The following is a 23,704-nucleotide window of genomic DNA, read 5'->3' as shown; positions in this document are numbered from 1 at the left end:
ATTGGACCAATCTTAAGACAACCTAATAAAAACATGTCAAAACACCATGCAAATATAAACATTGTAAATTCATGATGCCTAGACCATGGCATAAGGATCATATAAGAAAAAAAGCACATTGGATCAATCACAAGCTAAACCAATGTGAAAAATTGAAAAGTAAACAGATAAATAGAAAGGAAATATTTTTGGGTGATGCAAGATTTCCAACAACCCAAGGATTCTCTTGCATCAAACACCTAAGGTGAATAGAAGATATTCCATAAAGAGAATTTATGAATATTTGACAAGGTTCAAAATTTGGATGCCATGAACATTCTTCACCCACATGTCTTCTCCATTTGAAGAACCAATATTATTTTAATTATGCCCATTATGACTCCTATTATTGTTGATGTATGTGTTCATTAAAACTTGTTGGTAAACAAATTTTTTCTTTCCAATGTAACTCTTAAATGCCCAAACCTGTGAGAAACAATTTGATACCAACATTTGGATAATATATCATGAGGTTGATAGATTTCCTCTGAATTGAAAGGTACAACACCCTTATCAATGACATTCAATGAATTTTTTTGTTCCTAAACTAATTGGGTACATTCTTAACCTGAGAACAGAAGAGGAAAACCAAGCCAACCCTAGACAAAACTTAGGTAGATTTTAGTTCCTAAACCTAGCCAATGCTAAGAACTCACAATTCCTATGACTTCTTGATATTGGTAATACAATATGGATGTAGACTATGTGAATGCAATGAAGAAATGAAGATTTCATATTCAAATTTCTACAATAGGAATACATGCAAATACTCTGATCTACAACACATTCATTATTTGATGCAAGATGCAAGATAATGTCCAAAACCAAATACAACAATGCTCTGATTGAATATATTCAGAAAATAAAACCCAAATTCTTTGATTCAAAGCAAACTCTTCTTTGTTTTGAACACAACAAATACAATGCTCTGATTTTTATTTGCCTGCAACTTTGGCCAAATATTTTACAAAAATCAAAACATAAAACCCCTAAATGTGTGAAATAAAATATATGACATAAACTACTATCTCCCCTCTACTCCAACAATACCTACCCTTGCAGAAAAGAAGAACCCCCCTCTCTATGGAGAAGAATTTGCAATAAAAATAATGTTCTTCAATGACCATTTAGTTATTCTTCAGTTTTGGAACTGACTGTTCGATTTCTCTAACTCTCCTCCTCTTTCACCACTTTTCCTAGCCTTTATCTTTCTTTATGGTCCACATATTTTTCCTTTAGTTCCATTCCTAACTAATTCTTAAGAAAGAAACATCCTTATATCATCAAGAGATCAAGAATCATATTTTCAAAATATTTCCCCTTTCTCTGGAGCCTTTTGCTTTCTTGGCTTTTTAATCTTCTTGGAAATAAAACTCGAGGATATTTAGGAAAAAGATAGAATATGAAATTTATACGATTAATTTGCTTTTGGGTATCTTTAATTGTCGGTATGTGAGACACGTAGCATTTGAAGGTCTAGATGGTAATGCCACATGCGCTACTTTACACAGTGCTTTAGTAAGTTTTCCTTTGTCATTCCAGAGGTATCAAGTTGTAATATATATCTTTCCTTTTAGTCCTAGCTATGACTAATTGACATGATTGTGCACACCATCTAAAGATCTTTTCATAAGCCTTTTGACCTTCACACTAGCCATAACAATTCCATCTAGGGCTACTATCATTCGCTCATCAATGCATAGGTCTGCTACATTTCCAGATGATTTATCTCTATCATTGTACATCAACTACAATTTCTCCTTCTTAAGATGAGAGAAACCATTAGAAATGATTCTTTGGTTCCTAAGATGAGAAACACCAAGCATCTCCCCATTTTTTATCACAGTTGTGTGTCGTATGCCAGTGGATTTTGCAAGTAACTCATGCTCTTTCAGAAAGGCCAATTCACCATGAACATGTAAGAAATGCTGGAGATTTTCCAATCTAAGGGCTTCATCCAATTCTCCACAGTAAGCATGACCTGAGGTATGCAAATTATCTCCCCTTCCCATTACAATTGTAGAACCAATATCTATGATTTGATTCATCATCTTCATCACACGAACTTCATTCCCAAGAATGACCTCTACTGAGTATAAGATCAAGTCATATTTTGTTAGCTTAAGGGAATGATTCATTTCAAATGATTTAAGATTCAGTATTGCACGAGGTTTTGTGATCCTATTTTTACAACCAACAGATCTCTAGGAGCATATTTATCCATGTCCTCATCTTTTAGCAAAGTTGAGGGATCAAAAGGCGCTAGTCTAGCCTTCTAGGCAGCATTGAGATATGACCTCAAGGACACCCCAAAAAATACTAGTGAGCTTAGTTGCAACTTTCACACTACCAAGATGATAAATATTTGAGGCAAATTGTGTAGTAATAACTCTTCCTTTTGCAAAAGCAATCTCTCTCAATAATGCTTTGGCAACATCTGTTTCACTGGTAGTTCTTCAAGGTGAAAGAATGTTTGTGGAGTCACTCATCATCAATGTAATGCCTTCATTTGAAAGCTCTTCTAATGCAACATGATCAAAGCTTCTTCCATCCAAAGAAGACTCATCGATCTTCCAATCTCCTATGTGAAAAAGTTTCTCATCTTCATAACAAAGCACCAACCCATAACAATCAGGTATTGAGTGTGTAACTTGAATAGGTTCTACTTCAAATGGTTTAGCATTGAACCTCTCTCTAATGTTGAAGACGGTAAGTCTAGTCTTGGCTTCAATATTGCAATCTTTCAATCACCTTTTTATGAGCTCCATAGTGAATGGTGTGGAATTTTTTTTTTGGTATGAGTGTCCAAAAGGTGGATTAGCTACTACAAACACTGATGTGCATGTGTTGGGAATAGTTGCAATGCCTGCCTTTGCTGTGGACTACAATTTTCCTTCCATTCTTTGTGTATTGACTTCACTTTAGCGGAGTTTTGACTATGGTCTTCTCTTCGATGGAGAATGAGAAAATAGCTTCTCTTTATGGAAAATGAACATGGGAATGCATTTTCTGCCAAAGTAACTTCTCCATGCTCGAGTCGTTCGATTTGCTATTTTAAATGCTAGATTTAAGTGTAGGTTCTACATATGGTCAAACATTTTGACCCTTTCCTATTTGCCACAACCTTTTATATCTTTCTTTATGGCTCTCATGCCTTTGATGGCCACAGGTATGTCTTTTAGTCATGGACATAAGGAAAAGCACAAACTCCACATAGAAGTGTGACTATTATGAAACTTAGGTAGAGGCCGAAGCTTCTTCAAATTGTATTTTGAATTTTTATTTTTTTTTCGTGCTGAGAGGATATTGTACTGCTTGTTTCATTTAGCCAAACACCATGATATTATTCTTCCTACAAGGGTTCAAGCATGCACTCATCCCTAACATCTTCGTTGATATAATGGAACCATTATGAAGTGCATGTTACTTAACAACCCGTGGGATTCATCCACTAGCAGCTATGAATTGTTTTAAAACTTTCATAATACATTTAGATGACTACTCGATGGAGGCTATCAACACTTGATCAAACACTTTGATCATAATTTTCATGTTTTTCCCATCCTCACTTCACAACAAGGTTATCATCATGTGACTTAATAACATGGAGACTAATATGCATTCTTGATCGATGCTATACCTTTCTCTTTTACTTGTTCAGACATTCTATCAAATTGCTTGCGAGTTTTCCCTATGTAGTGAATTCGAGCCATAGAGAACCCAAAATACATCTTTCCTTGCAATCTGCAGCAGGTGGGCTGAAAGCATTTGGGGAGAAGTCTGTGCTATTATATATCTACCATGAGCACTTGTATCGCTTACTGATCTATATTAGAATGGATAACACTTGCATGATAACAATGCACTCGAGTGATAGGTGTAATGATTTGCTCACATCATCTTTGTTTCCATAGGTTTGATGATGTATTATCACAATTTTCATTTGTTTATGTAGATTCAATTCTGCTACAGTTGCGACACTTTAATCTTCCTTACAATTTATTTGGCACCAAATTATCTTTTGAAGATTGTGTAATTAGATTTTGACCTTCTCAAGAAAATCAATGATCATGTGACCATTCTTTAAATACATGATCTAAGGATGTTTATAGTTTATACTGGATTTTCTTCATGGATAACAGAGCTAACTAATTGATTTCTCCATCAAGTATCATTTATTGGATGCATTCTAATGATGTTCAAATGGCTAGAATGAAGTGTATAATTCATTCCCTATTTGAACCTAAACATTGAAATTAATGGGCTTTGAAGCTAAACATGCAAATTTGCACTCATGCACTGAACTTTGAAAAGAAATAAAATTTGCATTTCTCTCGAATCACTAAAACTGTATCTACATCCATAATCCAAGCTTGACAATAATAAACCTCTGAAATGGCATATTCTGAACCTCAAACTTGAACCTTCACACTGATGATCTCATTATCTGAATTGACAATCTGTGTTCATGAAGTTGTGCTTGGAGGTTGATCTTTGAAACTGTAAGTCAGAATTTGATTCGAACCAAGTGTGTGTAAAGCTTTGAACATTTAAACTTGAGGATTAGGATTCAGGTTTAGTGCTTTCTCCAAATGCTATCTTCTTATAAGATGAATCCTACAACACCGTAATCAGCAAAATGAACCAACAAAAGATTTACTTGATGGGCTGATTTGGAAGCTTAAAATTGAGGGACTAGAAGTATGCCTAAAAAACTCCAATACAATGACCTCTTGCATTAGGTATCCCTCCACTACTACTCCTATTAAACCTATGCTCTAATGAATCTTACTAACTAATTTATCTTTGCCTCTACCATCACTACAGTTGTTAATCAATATCTACTTCATCTTCTACTATTTGACTCCACTCCTAGATTTATGCAACATATCAATATTCAATCCACTCTTAGGATTATGTTTCTCATTTGATACCATGATAAAATCTCTTCCATTGACCTATTGTAACATTAGGTTGTCACCAGTATTCAAGTTCACTAGTTCATATCTACCCATCAAATCCTTCAATATCTTTTCGACAAGTTAGAAATCATATCAACATGTTATGGATATATCACCTTTTGAATTGAAACTACCCTATCACCTAAGGGGTAAGCCCAAAAACTCAAGTCCTTAGCTTTTATTTCTTCATTCTTTAAAGGAAGTAAATTAATTCTTCTCCTATTTTGATGATAGAAATAATATTCCTTCAAAAATTATGCATAGGCCCGCCATCATACAGTCAAGGTCTACCCAAAAAATAAAATCAAGTGCTCATATTAACCACATCACAAAGTATCTTATCTTGGTTGGGACCTGTTGGTGTTTGAAACTACTGAGCAACAAAATGCTCTATATCACAGTGAAATGACTCACACAATCTAAGGATTAGCCAATTCCTAGTAGCAATTATATGAATAAACCACTTTGACCCAACTTCAACAAAACCAAAGGATGGTTTCCTACTCTTTAGGCTCTGCTAAACCAAGGTGGGTATACCTAGAGATGATTCTAATGAAAACTCTGGTATGAAATTATCTTACTTTCATTCTGATTCTCATCTTTTACCCTCAGGCACATACACAGTTTATCAATTTTCTTTAAAAGCTCTCAGATCTATATGCATCCCCTATAAGCAAATTTGGTCATAAATCTCCTATTAGTTTACAAGTATTTCTGGAATTAGTGGCTATCTAAGACTCAGAAAACTATATGCAAACGAGTGGTAACCAACATTTGTAACTTTAAACAAAATGGAATGAAATGGTTTTGATTTTTTAAAATGATTTGATATGCAGCAACAGAGTTCACCTTTGCTCACTTCTGACTTATGTGACCAGTGCCTTATCCATTAGGAAAAAAATTAACTATTGGCAAGAGATCTAATTCAAATAACTTGTAAATGAATCAATCAATTGTAATCACCCATTTCCATTCTTATGAAGTATCTTTTCTATAAACTCATAAACCCTACTGATTCATTGAAGCATTTCTATAATTCTTTGAATTAAAAGCAACAGTGTTATCAACATACAATCCATCCAGATTGCATTAATCCAAGTTAAACCTTATTTAAAATGACTTCAAAGTAGACAAACCCATAAAAAGGAGACAAAAATTTGACACAAATATAGTGTAAATACCCCTTTGTATTATCCTTTCAGATGACTAATACAATTACCAATAGAAATCAATTGAAAGCCTATAATAGATTGCCATTTCTGTCATTTCAATGTGTCATCAGAGAGTACAAATAGAAGCAAACTCAAAACAACTGCATACTATTGGGCCGACTGTCTATACCTTTCTTGAGAAACACAAAAATTATGCAAGTTTCAGACCATCACATTGCCTTGAAAACTCATTTATATAGGCATGAGTTGCAACAAGCAAAGGGCAGATGTTATTGACAAGTGTCCTTCAAAAAAGTTCTACATACACCTATCACAACAAGACAAAACTGCGAATAATAGAAAGACTGGTACATTGAACATTCCTTTGTGGGTCTACTTCTGTTATTCCCTTTGGAAAGACAAAAATACTATGATCAGATTCCTTTAGCATTCTAGTTCCTCAGGATAGGTGGCCATCAAATGTGACAGTGATGAGTAATCTCCTACTACCTGAGGATCCACTTTTTCTTTATCATCAGTGGCAGAGGTGGCGTCTACTTTTGTACCCTCATCTTTATCATCATCCTCCACCTTATCATCTCCTTCTGTATGTTCTATAGACATAAACTCTTCCTTCCACTTATTGTAGGTAGTGTCCTCCGACCAGTCAAAATTTAGAACTTCTCTTTGTACAGTTACTAAAGAATTTGCATTTGCCTCTATATCAACAAAATATTTTCTGATGATATTATAGAATAACTATACTTTTACCAAATCCTCATTTGTCATTGCCCATAACAAATGGCTCATTTCATTTATAACCTTATTTATTCTTTCACAAAAGACTTCATCTAGCTCCCTCTTCCATTGATATGTTAGTTGAATAACAAATATACACATAGCAGTGATATCTAAATTTCTCTCTGTTCACTTTTGTACAATGGGTCTGAATATAGCTTCATTTTTCTTCAATTCATCCCTGATAGCTGAAATCCTCGCTAATTGATCAAAAAATGTGGGCCATTCTATCCTGTCTATTAAATACATGATACCTTGCCTCAATTTTTCTTCATATTGATTATTAAGTTCTACATGCATTGCATATAACTTATTTTTCTCCTCTTCAAAATCCTCTGCAGTATAGAATTGACGCCTTTCTGGAGTATCAGGTATCTCAATAATTGGTGTTGATTTAAAAGGCTTAACGAGTGGCCGTGGGGGGTATGCAACCCTGGGTTTACTAGTCTCTCCTAATTTTCTTTTCCCAAGAATCTTCTCCATTTGAGTTACTTTATTTTCTAATGATTGTATTTGCATACCCCTCTCCTCATATGCTTTCAAAACTTCTTCAAACCTAGCATTGAGTTGGGAAAATTTATCTTCCTCTTGGCTAGACACCATGCTACCAAATTTTAGCATCTCTGATGCCATCCCAATTATTTGTTTACTACCTACCTCACCAACCTTGAACACTGTCAATGCACCAGTATGCTCTGTAGTGGGAATCTCATGCATTCTGGTATTGTCCCTTTTTTCCATGGACCATATAACAAGGGCTTGGTGGTCATCACTAAATTTGACTCCTTTATGAGCCTATAGTATTTCTTTAGTAGTCCCTACTTGAACATCCCTCTATTTCCTTACTGAATAAAAAAAAATGGCATTTGCTATATCCCATTCTGGCAGAAGGAGGACTCCTGACTGTCTAACTATCTGCCTCCTAGCTTTAGGAGTAAATTGAGCAAAATCATTCAAAAATTTAGATTTCACCTCTTCCTTAATATCTAAATCAGGTTTTTTTGGTTGCTCAACCTTGATCTTCTCACGGGTTTTCTCAAAATTTCCCATGTTTAATCTCCACAAAAATAGAGCAAAAGCCCTAGATTTTACAAAATTCTCATCATTAATAAACCTTTCAGAGGCTTGGGAAACTATCGGATCAATTTCCTTACCTTGGTAATCAACAATAGTTAAATCCAAGGAAGGCATAGGAGGTTCTTGTGGTTCTCCAATCTCCAAATCTGTGGATGTAACAATTACATCCCCTTCTCCACAAATTTTTCTAAGCTGCTCCTTTAGAGATGCTTCATCATCTATCTAGATTGGGGACTGGCTTGGGGAGTATTGTTTTTTTTTTAGAAGAAGAAGACCCCTACTCTAATTTTTGCCTTTTTGGAGAGCTAGTTGCAAATGGACTTCCTGACCTTGGCCTCTGATGAAGGGGTGCCTATTGCACACTTTGAATCATGACATAACCTACCCTTCTCTGTAATGTATACTAGCCAGGAGCCACTATATTTTTGCTGCTTATCTTCCTTTGTACTTCTGCAGCCTTGTCTAGATATGTCTCAATATATGTGGCTTTCTTTTCATTCATAGTTTGGATGATCACATCAAAATTATTCATTAATGCTTGAATTTTGGCTCCCCAATATTTTTTTATCTTTTAATGGGTCATACTAAGGGTCAAAAACATTAATAAATTCTAGGGTCTTGCTAAATAATATCCATTTTTCTTTCCTCAGTTCTTGTTCCTACAAAGTGAAAATATTTTTGATTATATCCTTCGGATAATAAACTTGTTGTACCATGCGAGAAGCTTTCACCCTCTCTCTTAAGAGGTCATAGAATCCTTCAGGATCAATAAATCTAGCATGAGATTCTGCCATATTATATCTATCTAGAAACAAATTTAGGTGCTTCCACCCTTTCCTGACAAAGACAAAATCGTGTACCATAGTAACAATTGGAAAAAAGGTACCCTTCTTAGACAATTCCCTCTCATCTATAGTGCCTATTTGCCATAGGAGCTCAGCTATCCCTATCTTCAAGGGCACATGAAAAGGTAACACATGTGGCTTTCTCGAAAAACCATATACTCTTATTACAGTTGAAACATTATAAGGGACTATATCCCCCCAATTATGACTAACCAATAGTCCTTGTGCATGGTCCTTGGGTCTGACAAATTCTAACAATGCTTGTGGAATTATGAGGTTTTCCCCTTTCAAAAGAAACCTAAGTTTTGATGCAAAGTATCTATCAAATCTCACATAACTGGCATATGTAGCTTCTGAATTCATATCTACACTCCATAGCTGCACTAGATTCCTCTCTCCATCCCTGATCATTTCCAACTCCATACCCTTGGAGAAGAAGGTAAATCCCTTGTACAAGCATACATGCATAAGTAATGAATACCAACAAAATGGTTTGTACACTTTTCCCCATGCTATCCCCACCAAGCCATTCTGAATTTCTTTTGCAAGAAAACTAGCAAAATCCAGAATAGTGCTCATCCCAAATTGAAGAGTTTGAGCCATGATAAGGACAATAGAGCCTGGGAATTGATCAACTTCATCCATCCCAAAAATCTTGCAAAGAGAAAAATATAATGCTTGAGCTCTAAGGTTGAAATGCCTTCTCAGCAATGGCTCTAGGGTACTGGCTATAATCATAGGCAAGGTGCCAATTTTAGCAGTATGCTCCTGCAATGGCCTTATTCTTAGGTAAATCCTTTGTTCATCATACCTTGCTTGAAGGTCATCCATATCAATAATTTAATGCATAGCATGGTTAGGATTGAGGTTGAAAACCTCACTAATTAATTTAGGGCAAAACCTAAAGAGATTCACTCTAGCATGGTTCTTTACCCACCTTGTAATCGAATCATATTTCTTGGCCAAATCCATCAACAAATCACTATCAAAGAAAACTATGGGGACTGTTAATTTATCAATGTCAAACTCCCATACATTGCTCATAGGAGTGTCCAATTTTTGCTCTGAAAACCATTTCTTAAACAACTCCAGACCCCCCATGGAAACCTGGGCATCTCTTACCCAATTTGCTTTGTCATAAAAACCTTCTACTATAGCTACTCTCAGGTGTTTGGGAATGAGTTCCCTCCCCTTATTTATTTCATGTACTGATAAGGGGAATTCTTCAAGAAAATCATCGTGCACAGAACGTTTCAAATAATCCGTTTGTCCGGTGAACTCTTTTTCGGGAGGCATTTTGAATAAAACCCTAGAAATTTTATAATTGCAGATACTTGAATTTTTTAAAAAGTCACAGAGTACTTACCTGCTAGAATTCACACTTCTACACTATGTGATTTCTTCTGCAATTTTACTGGATCGCTAGTTGAAATTTTCGTGCCCTGGCTCCGAGAATTTTGTATGCCCTAATGTTCTTTCTGTGCTTTGGTGATTCATTAATGGTGAGATCATGAGTTCTTTTCATACATTGAAATTGCATGAATGAAATTTGAACCACATTTACTCTCATTAACTGTTACCTCCAAATTGCAACCAAATTTGAATCCTATTCGTAGATTTTCACCAGATTGGACGGCTCTGATTTAAAAGGAAACAAACTTTATGGCTTTAAAAACAAGGCCACGTGTCGCAATATTGCTTGCTCACATTTCTTAAATTTCTTACACTTTAGAATTGAGGGGAAGCGCCGCTCATTGATCAAGAGAAGATCAACGATCAAATCAATTCATATTTGAACAAAGTCCAGTTAGCTATACTGACCAATAGGAAGCCTTTATATGAGTTTGCACCTTCTGATAACTTCCATGCCAGCGGGTCCCATATCTTCTTCTGAGCGAGCAAGTGCTTGATATCATTCTTTCCACGTGTCAAGCTGGCGCATTCCCACTTTTCTTATCTGACGAGCATCTTAAAATTGTGGGCTTGCGCCAGTCGTCGATCTTCGAAAGATCAATGGTGGTAATGTTGGGATTCTATAAACCTTACAAGATGGGAAAAGTGATGTTACCATGGACATGTGTTTGCATGGCACATTCCCACTTTGTTTAAACTTCACTCAAGTTCTTTATGTGCGAAAGCGCCCTTCGTTGATCAAGACAAGATCAACGGTGTGAACATTTTTTGCACTTTATGATCAATCATCTATTTGGACCAATGAAATGACATCTGCTCAACCCTCATGCTCTGACCCACCTGACTACTACATTAATTTTTGAGGCCTTCCATGCCCATAGCATAGGTACTTCTAGCTAAGCACAAGTGGCAGACCTCATGGCGTGACTCAGCGTTCTTCCATAATTTGGCCCCACTGTGACACACGTCGCAAATGCGCATACCCGCATTCCTTAATTGACTAGTAGCTTCATAATGTGGGATTGCACTAACCCTCAATCTTTGAAAGATCTATGGCTAATAAGGCTTCACTTCCATTTGGCAAACAAACTTCTTCAGTGGCACATCTAGCAGTACATGTCAACGATCATTTTACAATGTGGCACACCGCAACATATAGTTAAAAAATCTCGACCCCACCTTGCCACACGTCAAAAAATTGCTTGCTCGCATTATTTATCTCTTATGCAACTTCAAATTGTGGGCATGCGCTGGCCTTTGATCCTTGACAAATCAATGGTTATAGAATTAGGCATTTTAAATACCACGTTGGCTGAAGTGATGAATAAAATATTTCCATCCATTCCAACCATCTAACACTTGCCACAGAAGAGATCTCAACATCATCCTTGGGGACGACAGGCCCATGTTGTCAAACTGTGCCACTTGTCCCACTTTCACTTCCCTGCATTATTTAATTCACGAGCATTTCCTTCTTCCAGGAAAGCACTAGCCCTTGATTTAAATGAAATCAATGGTTGACGCTTCTTGGTGTAAAAGGTATATCTTTGTTAGTAACTCAACCAATGACATCGAAGGAAATCCAAAATTGTGCACTAAAAGTATTGACGAACCTAAAAAAGTTTCTGATAGCTTATGACTCCTTTTACGGTTCACTGAAACTTTAAAAAGGAAAGGGCTACATGTCACCAAGTTGCATGCCTACATCACTTACAAACCTTGCATCTCAAAATTACAAGAATGCGATACCCATTGATCTGAACAAGATCAACGATTATAAAAACTTTGTATTATCAGAGGTATTTCTTAATAGAATGATTAAGCAATTTGTAAGCCAAGCACGGCCACGTAAAGTTTAAACAAAATTATAATGAATTCATGCTTGCGCAAGCCCTTCCTTGGGGTAAAATTAATATACCTTAAGAGTACATTTTAAAAAAATATTAGTTTCGAGGGTTTTCAAGGCTAGGGCAATCCAAGGGTTTGAAAAATACAAGGAACAAAACCCTAATTTGCAAGATTTTAAGACTCAAATGATTTTTCACTAATTTTTTACATAATTTTTGCATTGTGAAAAATCAGACCAACAGGACCAATGTTGAAATCAACACAAAATTGTTCTTTCACTTCTACCATGTGATAATCCTTTAACTAGCTTATCCCATAAATACAAGGATGCTTGAGTCTTTTTAGTATCAACTTTTGTAACATGTCTTCATATACAAGATTATCTTTACTCCCACAATCCATTATCACCTTACAACATTTATAATTGGACTTGCAAATAATTTAGAACAACTACCCCCCTGCATAGGCTCTCATTCCTTCTTGCTTAGCATAACCCTTTTGAACATCCAAGATTATCCTATCTCATGTTCAACTTCTCTTTCAACAAGTTCATCTTTCTTCACTTGTTCCACATGTGCTACTAGGTTCTCTTTACCTTTGGAAGCACTTAAATATTGGAAATCCTTATGACCAACATTTCCACATTTGAAACAAGTGCCCTTGAATTTTGCATTGCTTTAGCACCTTCTCTGAATCATCTAATCAAGTTCATCTTCAATTACTAGTGTATCCATGTTCAAGGATTAAATGACATCAATGACTTTAACAATGAAAAATAGATAAAACAAGTTAAACACTTTCACCCTAAGTCATTCAATACAATAAAAAGAGGGGCTTCCAAACTTAAATCTCAATTTAATTCAAGTTATATTGGAAAAACCTAAATAGGATCAAGGGATGACAATAATAAACCCAAATATCATTAAGGAAGTATGCAAGCAAGTCCTCTTTCATGCAATGTTCATTAAACCTTACATTCCAAATGTTATGAAACTTAATTTAATTGACCAATTTACCTTGGAAATCAATATCTATGTACATGTAGAACCCAAGTGAAATATGAAATTATAACTAATATGCCAAAGAAAAAGAAGGAAGATGACTTATTTTGAAAAGCAATGAGGATAAATGTCTTTATACCAAAAAATTGATGTTTTTCCACTATGACTAAGGATCAAATTATAGATATGTGATCATAACATAAAACCATGTTTTTCCTAGATCTTCGGGTATGGTTCAACCTAAAGAAAACCCACTGATAGGTTTATGGAATGTGTGACATGTTCCTAGAACACTATAACAAAATTTATTGAGTTTGTTTTTTGAAATCCCTTTACAATTAGTTTTTAGATCCCAAGTCGCAATCTCGATAACCTACAAATTTGTTACAAAATTAGTGTGTGTCAATGACTATATAGGGGTTTGTCTTAGTCAACCCCCCATTTTGGTGATTTACACCTCCACGAATAGCCATTGAATTTTTTTTGTGTGTGTTTATGTTGTGCTCATGAATCGTAGATTGTAGATCAAGAATGTAAAGATCTAGAAAATGCTAAGAATATACTCTACGAATGAAACCCAAGCATGTAAATGTGCATATAAATGTAAATGTGTGCAAGATATGAAGAGAAAAACATCATACTAGAACATAACATGTAAAGCATACTAATCCCCCAAGGCTAAAGTACTCTACCCATCTTCATGACCCCCTTGCATCTCCATGATGTCACATGTTCAAATGCTTGAATTGAAGAATGTAGACAAAAGCCTTCATTTGGCAATGAATAAATAAGATTAACCCTTTGCTTCCACCTTAAGATTTCTCTATGTTAGATTTGAGTGTTCATGTGTACTTGTACCTTATTTATATCCATGTCGAATTAGGCCATTGATGTCTTTTTATAGTGAATTTTTGAGATTACCCTCACAAGAGTCAACTATAATGAGTGGGAAACATTTAAAATTTGAAATAAGACTAGGGCCCAAAACTCATAACTACTGGACTATAGGTAGATTTTGCTAACCCATATTAGTACTGGTCAACCTATACCCATACCAGCTAAGCAGGTTGATCTATACCTTGAGAGGCTAGAGTCGCTAGTAATAATGTGGGATTTTGGGACTATAAAAGGTTTGAGTGTAATGGGCATCATGTATTAAAACATTGAGACTAGAATCAGGAAATAGGACCTAGAAAGAGGAGTATGCATAGAAATCAACTCCTACCTTGGTCCTTGAATGAGGGAAAAGAGGGAAATCAAGGATGATGCATTATGTCCTCCCTCAATTTTGCTCAAGAGAGAGAAAGAGAGAGAAAATATGTGTGCTCCAAGTACAAATGTACATTGAAAACACACTAATAAATCAAAGTGATTCCAATTTATGAGGGTAAACTTGGCCCCTACTTTTATTAGTAGATGAAACTATGTGTATATGCAAGATAAAGTAAGAAAAACATATATAAGTTGTGTTGTCTTAAATTGGATGCACTTGTCTTTTAAATTTTTTTAGCTCCCTCTTCATAATGCCTTCTTTTTACCATGGATATGCCTATCATTGACCCTCTTTTCTCCTCTCTTCTTCCATCTTTCCACCTTATCTCTCTAGTATCTGCCTCTTCCTTCTGTGGCTCTCCAGACCTAATCTCCTGGACCACGTTGACTTAAGTCAAAATAGTATTCCTTCAACAATTATAAGTAGCACCATCATCATATTGTCAAGGTCTACCCAAAAAAATGGCAAGTGCTCATATTAACCACATCACCAAGTATCTAATCTCGGTAAGGACCAATGTTGAAAGTAACACATCATTGTTCTTTCACTTCTACTATGTGATGATCCTAAAACTATCTTATCCCATAAGGACAAGGATGCTTGAGTCTTCTTAGTCTCAAATTTTGTAACATGTCTTTGTATACAACATTATCTTTTCTCCCATAGTCCATTATCACCTTGAAACATTTATTATTGGACATCCAAACAATTTAGAACAACTACCTTCTCTATATACACTCTCATTCCTTCTTGCTTAGCATAACCCTTATAAACATTCAAGATTTTGCCATCTCAGGTTCAACTTCTCTTTCAACAAGTTCATCTTTCTCCACTTGTTCCTCATATGCTACTAGGTTCTCTTTACTTTTGGAAGCACTTAAATATTGGAAATCCTTATGACCAATATTCCCACATTTGAAACAAGTGCCCTTGAATTCTTCACTACTTTAGCACCTTCTCTAAATCTTCTAATCAAGTTCATCTTCAATTACCAGTGTATCCATGTTCAAGGGTTAAATTACATCAGTGACTTTAACAATGAAAAATATATAACACAAGTTAAACACTTTCACCCTAAGCCATCCAATATAATAAAAATAGGGTCTGCCAAACACAACTCTCAATTTAATTCAAGTTAGATTGGAAAAACCTAAATAGGATCAAGGGATGCCAATAATAAATACAAATATCAATAAGGAAGTATGTAAGCAAGTCCTCTTTCATGCAATGTTCATTAACCCTAACATTCCAAATGTTATAAAACTGAATTGAATTGACCAATTTACCTTGGAAAATCATATCTATACACATAAACAACCTAACTGAAATATGAAATCAAAACTAATATACCAAACAAAAAGAAGGAAGATAACTTATTTTAAAAACAAATGAGGAAAAATGACTTTCTACCCAAAACAAATTGATGTTTTGCCACTATGACTAAGGATCTGACTATAGATATGTGATTGGAACATAGAACCATGTTTTTCCAGATCTTCGGGTATAGTTCAACCTAAAGAAAACCTACTAATAGGTTTCTGGAATGTGTGACATCTTCCTAGAACACTATAACAAAATTACCCAGTTTGTTTTTTGAAATTCCTTTGCAAGTAGTTTTTAGATCCAATGTCGTAGTCCTGATAACCTACAAATTTGTTATAGAATGTGTGTGTTAGTGTCTGTATAGGGTTTTTCCTTAGTAAACCCCCCCTTTTGGTGATTTCCACCTCCACAAATAGTCATTAAATTTATTTATTTTGTGTTTACATTGTGCTCATGAATCATAGATTGTAGATCTAGAATGTAAAGATCTAGAAAGTGCTAAGAATCTACTCTATGAGTGAAACACAAGCATGTAAATGTGCATATAAGTGCAAATGTGTGAAAGATATGAAGGGACACAGATCAGACCTGAACATAACATAGAAATCATACTAATCCCCCAAGGCTAAAGTACTCTACCCATCTTCATGATCCCCCTGCATCTCCTTAATGTTGTGTAGTGTTCAAATGCTTGAATTGAAGAATGTAGATGAAAGCCTTCATTTGGAAATGAATAAATAAGATCCAACCCTTTGCTTTCACCTTAAAATTTCTCTATGTTAGACTGGGGTGTTCACATGTACTTGCACTTTACTTATATCCATGTCAAATTAGGCCATTGATGTCTTTTTATAGTTAATTTATGAGAATACCCTCACAAGGGTCAACTACAATGAGAAGGAAATAGTTGAGATTTGAAATAAGACTAGAGATTGAAACTCATAACTATTGGAGTATAGGTAGATTTGGCTACCCTATACTATTACGGGTCAACCTAGTCAACCTATACCCATACTGGCCAGCCAAGTTGACCTATACCCTGAGAGGCCATAGTCTTGGGGTAATAATGTAGGATTTTGGGACTACAAAAGGTATGGATGTAATGTACATCTAGTATAAAAAAAACTAAGACTAGAATCAAAAAATAAGACCTAGAAAGATGAGTATACATAGAAATGATTTATCCTACCCTGGTCCTTGAGTGAGGGAAAAGAGCGAAATAAAGGATGATGTATTAGGTCCTACCTCTGTGTGTGTGTGTGTGTGTGTGTGTGTGTGTGTGTGTGTGTGTGTGAGAGAGAGAGAGAGAGAGAGAGAGAGAGAGAGAGAGAGAGAGAGAGAGAGAGAGAGAGAGAGAGAGAGAGAGAGAGAGAGAGAAGGTGTGTGCTCTTAGTGCAAGTGTACAATGCAAACACACTAATAAATTGAAGTGACTCCAATTTATGAGGGTACACTTGGCCCCCACTTTTATTATTATATGACACTACATGTATATCCCAAGTGGTTGATGTATGGGATGCGGGAGGCCCAAGGCTAGAGGTAGTTTTAATGAAGCGCAAGTAGAGTTTTTTGGCTTCCAATGTGTTGACATGAGAAGCACTCATAGGTGGAGTGTTGGGGCCCAGATATGTCCAAAAGAGATGCAAAAATAGTGCTCGATATTTGGTGGTGGACTGGCACAAAAAAATATGTGGGCCAAAATTATTTCAAGTAAAAACAACTTTAGCGTTGGTACTAGTCCTATAGCAATCTACATGTACAGGCATGGGGCCTGACACTAGGGAATCTTTTACTGCCTTTATTTTTTTAGTTGCAATAATTTTTTTGATCAAAATAAATGAAAAAATTGTTGTCTTGTTTTTTGAGCCCAAGGTTGTATGATCTTGGACTGGTTTTTTTGCCTTAGATTTCAACAACTCTAAACTAGACATATTTTATATGGAAATGGGGGTTTTCGAGCACTCTAAGCTCAATGGTGATGTTCATTTAGGATAAAAGTGACTGAAAATGAAACTACCCCTCATAACCAAAAAAAATTCCTTTGCAAAACTAGGTTTGGAAACCAACTCAAAAAACTCTCATGAAAAGGACAGGGGAATGAAGATTTGGAGCTCTGATACCATGTTGAAGTTGAGCAAAAAATCAACCCCATAGCTCCCAAGAATCATGCAAACACCTATCATAGAAAGAGAGAAGCAAAGACTATGGAGGTTGGAATTCATAGATCCATAGAGGAGACATTCTTGATGAGCAAAAAGATAAATTGTTAAAAAAAAATGAATAAGTTGTGTAAAATAGAAAGAGAGATATATCATTATAAAAGGAGATAAAAAAACCCTTGAAGGTAAAACCTAGGTTGTATTATAATAATCAACAAAAGAATTAATTATTAGATGCCTAAAGTTTAGCTTAAGTAGAATAGAGTTAATTAGAAAATATCTAATTATTCTAACAATTAACACAATATTATTTTTTCACTTCTACCATGTGATCACCTTGAGACTCTCTTATCACATAAGGGCAAGGATTTCTAAGCCTTTTTGGTCCCTAATTCTATACTATTTCTTCAGATACAGTGTTATTTGTAGTTCCACTATTCATTATCACCTTGCAATATTTTCTACTAGACTTGCAAATAATTTAGAATAATTTCCTTCAACTCAGGTATCTTCTTTCTTAGCACAACCCTTTTGAACATTATAGATTTTACCATCTTAGGTTCAACTTCTCTTTCATCAAGTTCATCTTTCTCCACTTGTTACTCATGTGCTGCTAGGTTTTTGTTTACCTTTGGAACTGCCTAAACATTGGAAATCCATGTGATCAATATTCCCACATTTAAAACAAGTGCCCATGAATTTCATTGTTTATGCTCCTTCCCAATATTTTCTTATTACTTTACTCTTTAATTACCAGTTTATCTTTACCTTTATCTTCTATCTTTGGGGCATATTGACAAGCATCTTCAATTGTGTCAATTCTCAATATACTTAACTTATCTTGAATATTATTTCTTAGGCTATTGATATACCAAGCCACCTTCTCCTTGGATGACTCCTTATGCTTAGACTAGTTGTCATCTTGTAGAATTACTTTGTATATTGAAATCTTTCTACTTCAAATTTTGTAACCTTTTAAACAATTCAAGTTCATAGTCCTTTAGTATGAACCTAGCTTTAAGTTCATAAATCATAACCCTCCATCTAGTTATCTATGGTTCAACACTATCTTCCTTATGTTTTGGAAATTCCTTCCACCATAAATAACTTTAATTGAACATTTTGTAGGTAGGAAAATTTTAATGTTGAGGACGATTTTTTCGTTCATATAGGGAAATAAAATATTATATGCTAGCAATTTTTTTCTTGCCCTAGCAAAAATCATTTTAAATGTGGCAAATTAATGTTTTTCTTGCTGACAGATAAATAAATGATGGCTATTTTTTCCCTTGCCAAAAATTAATTAATAATGTCAAAGGCAAATTACTTGTTTTGTAGGAAAATGAATAATAATGGTCTTGGCTAATCTTCAGTGGTAAACTAAAATAAAAAAAAAATCTGAAAGCAAAATTTGCACATGTATTGGTTTGTGACTATATCGACTGCTGAGTAGTCACTTGAAGTTTTAACTCGTGTATTGTCTTAGGTCTACTATTATTATTAATAATGTCATAACGTCATTATGTTAGTATCACTATTACCAAGTTGGCTACTATCACTTTTGTATTGTTAATAGTAAATACAATAGTTTTATTAGCCGTTGATTGATTAGAGATCAACAACAAAATATGCATTATGGGGCCAATCGCTTGAAAAGACCTAGAGTCGCATGAAATTCTCTGGAATGGAGACATGTGGGAAGGTTTGCATGGAAATCATTACTCAATGTCAGATACTATCGACTATCTGACATTAATGCTAGTACATTTCAGAGTTTCACGAAATTGAAAATTAATAGGAATACAAAAAAAGAAGATATGAAAGATCATGAATTCCAAAGAATTTAATGCAACTGCCATATAATAGCCTCTTCAATTCCTCTTTCATTATCATTTCTCATATTCTTCAATCTAAATTCGGTTTGCAATTGCACTTTGCAGAGTTCCTTGAATCTTAGTCATGGAGACGCTAATTCGCCTGAAATGCACTACAATGGCTTTGCAAAAGCCTTTTTTGAGCAGGATTCCTGACGATTTCCTTGACATGGTTTGCAAGCCAAATGCCCAAAATCCTTTTATCTGACATGCTATATTCATGGTCCTCATCCATGAATTCTTGAGAAATGATAACAGGTACCATGTGTCCATGGATATTACCTCTAGCTTCCTCGCATCTCATCTCGACCTTGGAGGCAGTCAAATAGACATTATGATACTTCTGCGTAAGATTTTTAAGGAAACATTTTTAGAAGATAATGTCAAAATTCTTGTATTGGTCGAGCAAGTACCGAGCCTAGGCATTAGTATCCCTTTTTTAGACATAGCAGACAAGTGTTGGGAGGAATGCATAGGGTGCATTATACATAAGCATCCTTTCCTACTCGGTATGAACGAATGACAATTGACTCACCATCGGAAGTGGGCACAGCTCGGAAGGGATTTTCTATGGAAGTGGTTGTTATTAGACGATGTCAACAAGACCAACTTCACATGGTTGGATGAGTTCAACGACATCATCTTCTCCAAAAAATTCCTCGTAGAGAGACTTGAAGACCTTTTTGATTGAAGGCTTCAAGCCCTCGGCCCCTTAGCCCATTGGTGCTTCCAACCTCCTTAGTTCCTTGGTTCCTTGTTCCCTATTTCTTGAATACTATTTCTTTAACCATTGACCTTAGGGCAAAAAAATGTTTTAAAGATATATGTATTTATCTTTGGATTGGGCCTTGCCCTTTTTTGTAAATTATGAAATAGTAAAACCAGGTTGATTTAATCAGCTATTTTGAATATCTATGCTATGAATCAGTATCATGTATATTATATAGTCTAAAATATTATCAATGAAAACAATAGTTTTTGGCTTCTCAAATCGTTGTTCTTGTTAGTCTATGACTTTATTAAAAATAATTAACTGTTAATAGTTATAAAGTTAGAACTTAGAAACAAAAAAAGGGTTTCAACAATCCTAATTCCCTTTATGGTTTCATATAATATATTTGATTAACGATTTATAGTAAAAAATTGTACAATCGAAAATTATCCAATTAAAATTTTTGTAATTTTAAAACTATTTTTCTTTAATTTGATTGGTTAACACAAATGGAGCGATAAGAGCATATTTCAAGGAAAATTAAAGATTATACCCTTAACAAAGTTAAATATAATTTTGATAATTTATGTGTCAAATTTTTATTTCATACCTATCTTGTCACCTATTCCTAAATTTTTTTCTTTATGAAATCTTTTAAATGATGAAGAATAGTTTATAAACAATTATCACAATTTTCAATATGTTAATAATTTATAGATAATTAAACTATATTACATTTTAATTTTGAAACTAAATAATAAATATGAATAAAAATATACATTTGTAATTATATTTTAAAATTGTAATTATTTTATTTACATTAAACTATTGTCATTATTATTTCATATCTTGCACCAATTTTATTTTATAAAATTTAATATATCTTCATTGAATTTTTCATATCATCCTTATAATAAAAATTTTATGATAGAAAAGAAAATAATTTCTATAATAGAAAAGAAAATCTTTTAGTCATATTATATTAAAATTATTATAATAATAATTATAAATTATATTGGATAAGTTGGCCCATAGAATTGAAAAAATTGATGGCGGTCAAGAGCGATTCCTTGTTTGCTAGGGCTTGTGTGCCCTAGCTTGACCTGCGACCTTTCAACTTCCTTTGGTGCTATTTTTTGGCTATTCCAAGGTGCGTGGCCTGCTATAAAGTGGGTGTTCGTCAATTTTTTGGGCATCTGGTTCCCTTTTGGCCGTGGGTTATTTCCGGTAGCTTGTCCTTTGTTTTATTTGCTGTGTCCTTGGAAGGAATTTGCGGCAATGTGAGATTAAGGGGCTTCTGCCCTATCTTTTCCTTGTTTGCTTACTATATCCAGGCTCAAGGTGAATGGGGGATCTTGGTGTCACCTCTCCTCAGCCTACCGGTGGAGATTTGGAGATGGGTGAGCCGACTTCGAGGGTGCATGCCTATAGTATAGGGCTCTGAATGGTAATTCCCAATCGAGGAAAGGAGAATCCTCTTTGAATGGGAAGCTCCGACTACAAAAAATTAATGGATGTTTACAGAAAGCCAAGATCTAGCCAATTTTGGTCATTCAACCTGAACAGGTTTCAGAGGATGTAATCATGCTCTTATCTACAAATTTCTAGGCCTTCATCTTTCATTGCCAATGTTGGATTCCTAGGCCCATTAGGTGTGGAACCCAAAAGGAGATATGGAAATTCTGTTAGCAACTAATAATTATTTTATGGTTATCTTCTCATGCATGTCAAATAGGAATAAGGTTTTTGAAGGTGGCCCTTATTTCTTTAACCAAGTGGGGCTATTCATCAAGCCCTGGCACACAGGCTTTAACTCTTCTAAGGAAATCCCCTCTCAGGTTCCAGTGTGGGTTCGCTTGTCTAGACTTCCTTTGGAATTCTGGAGGGAAGATATTCTTCACTTAGTCTCTATGCTTTTGGGAAAACCTATGGGATTGGCTACACAGACTCAAGACCGTAAGGTAATTTCTTTTGCTTGTATTTGTGTATAAGTTGATTTGAATAATTTGTTGCCAGATTCTTTGGAGATTTGTATCGGCTTAGTTTCCTGGATCAAGCAGTTGGATTACGAGACACTACCATTTAGATGCAGGATCTGCCATGAACATGGGCATCTATTTTGCGGATGTCCTAGGTATAAGAATCCCTCCTTGGATGCTCCAGGCCCCCCTAGGGAGGACAAGGGAAAGGCTACGGTATCTAATGGACCTGTTGACAATGAGGGATTTACTCAGGTTAAATCTCGTAACAAGGGCAAAGGTAAGAAGAGAACTTGGATGGATAGGCAGACTGATGACACCTTTAACAGGTTTGATGCTCTTGGAGACTTGGTCCAAGAGGAAGGTATCCCAGTTGAGTTCTCTTCTGAGGCCAAAAATTAGCATGAGATTCAAGTAGGGGAACTACAGGCCGAGCAGTTGGATATTGAGATGCCCCCTCCTGTTCAAGATATCGGGGATCTTCATGGTACATAGGGTTTGTAGGGCCTAGCCTTGGTGGCCACTAACCCCCTTAGGTCTAAGGGGACATCTAATTCTGTAAAGATTAATAAGGCTTCTCTTGTTTTAGGCATTCAACAAAAACCCTTCAAAAAGGGGCCTTCAGATAAACCGTCAAAAAGAGGCAGGAAGACTGATAAGGAGAAAGTGAAGATAATGGGTGAAAATTTGGTTGAGTCTAGGTCCGTGAGACCCATTGATTCTCATTTCTCTCACCCCCATAAATGATTGTGCTATCATGTAATGTAAGGGGGTTGAACAACATCCCCAGACAAAAGGTTGTTTGCAAATTAATTGAGTCTCAGTCGCCTGATATGGTCTTTCTTCAAGAAACTAAGCTTTCATTGGATGGATTGGCTAATTGTGTTGCTTATATCTGGCCCCAGGGCTCTTGGTAGGGGGTGGGTGCCTTGAATAGTTTAGGTGGGGTGGCTTGCTTCTGGGACCCAAGGAAAGTCTCCCCTTTATGGTGGATCTCCAGTCGGTCTCCATTTCTTTGATTGTCACTAGCTTTGGGAATGGAGAAAGGTGCTTCTTATCCAATATTTATGCTCCCAAGGACTTTGCAGGTAAATCCCAGTTATGGGCCCATATTAGATTCATTTGATCCTTGGAACCTTATCTCCCATGGATTATGGGAGGAGATTTTAATGCAGTCATTAGCCTGGAGGAAAAAAGGGGAGGGCTTGCTAGGCTAGACCAATCTTCAAATCTGTTCAGAGATATGATTGG

General features: G+C 35.4%; 1 pseudogene; it reads right to left on the bottom strand.

Annotated features, from left to right (window-relative positions):
- Positions 1-1,628: 1,628 nt before the first annotated feature.
- On the bottom strand, positions 1,629-6,775 carry LOC149544919 (ribonuclease J pseudogene; annotated as a pseudogene).
- Between the last annotated feature and the right edge of the window lie 16,929 nt (positions 6,776-23,704).

This window comes from Cupressus sempervirens, chromosome 8, assembly GCF_028749045.1.
Source record: "Cupressus sempervirens isolate cs-2001-9-10 chromosome 8, ASM2874904v1, whole genome shotgun sequence".
In the NCBI taxonomy this organism is placed as follows: Eukaryota; Viridiplantae; Streptophyta; class Pinopsida; order Cupressales; family Cupressaceae; genus Cupressus; species Cupressus sempervirens.
Note: the sequence above shows the minus strand (reverse complement) of the source record. Positions and strands in the feature narration are given on the sequence as shown.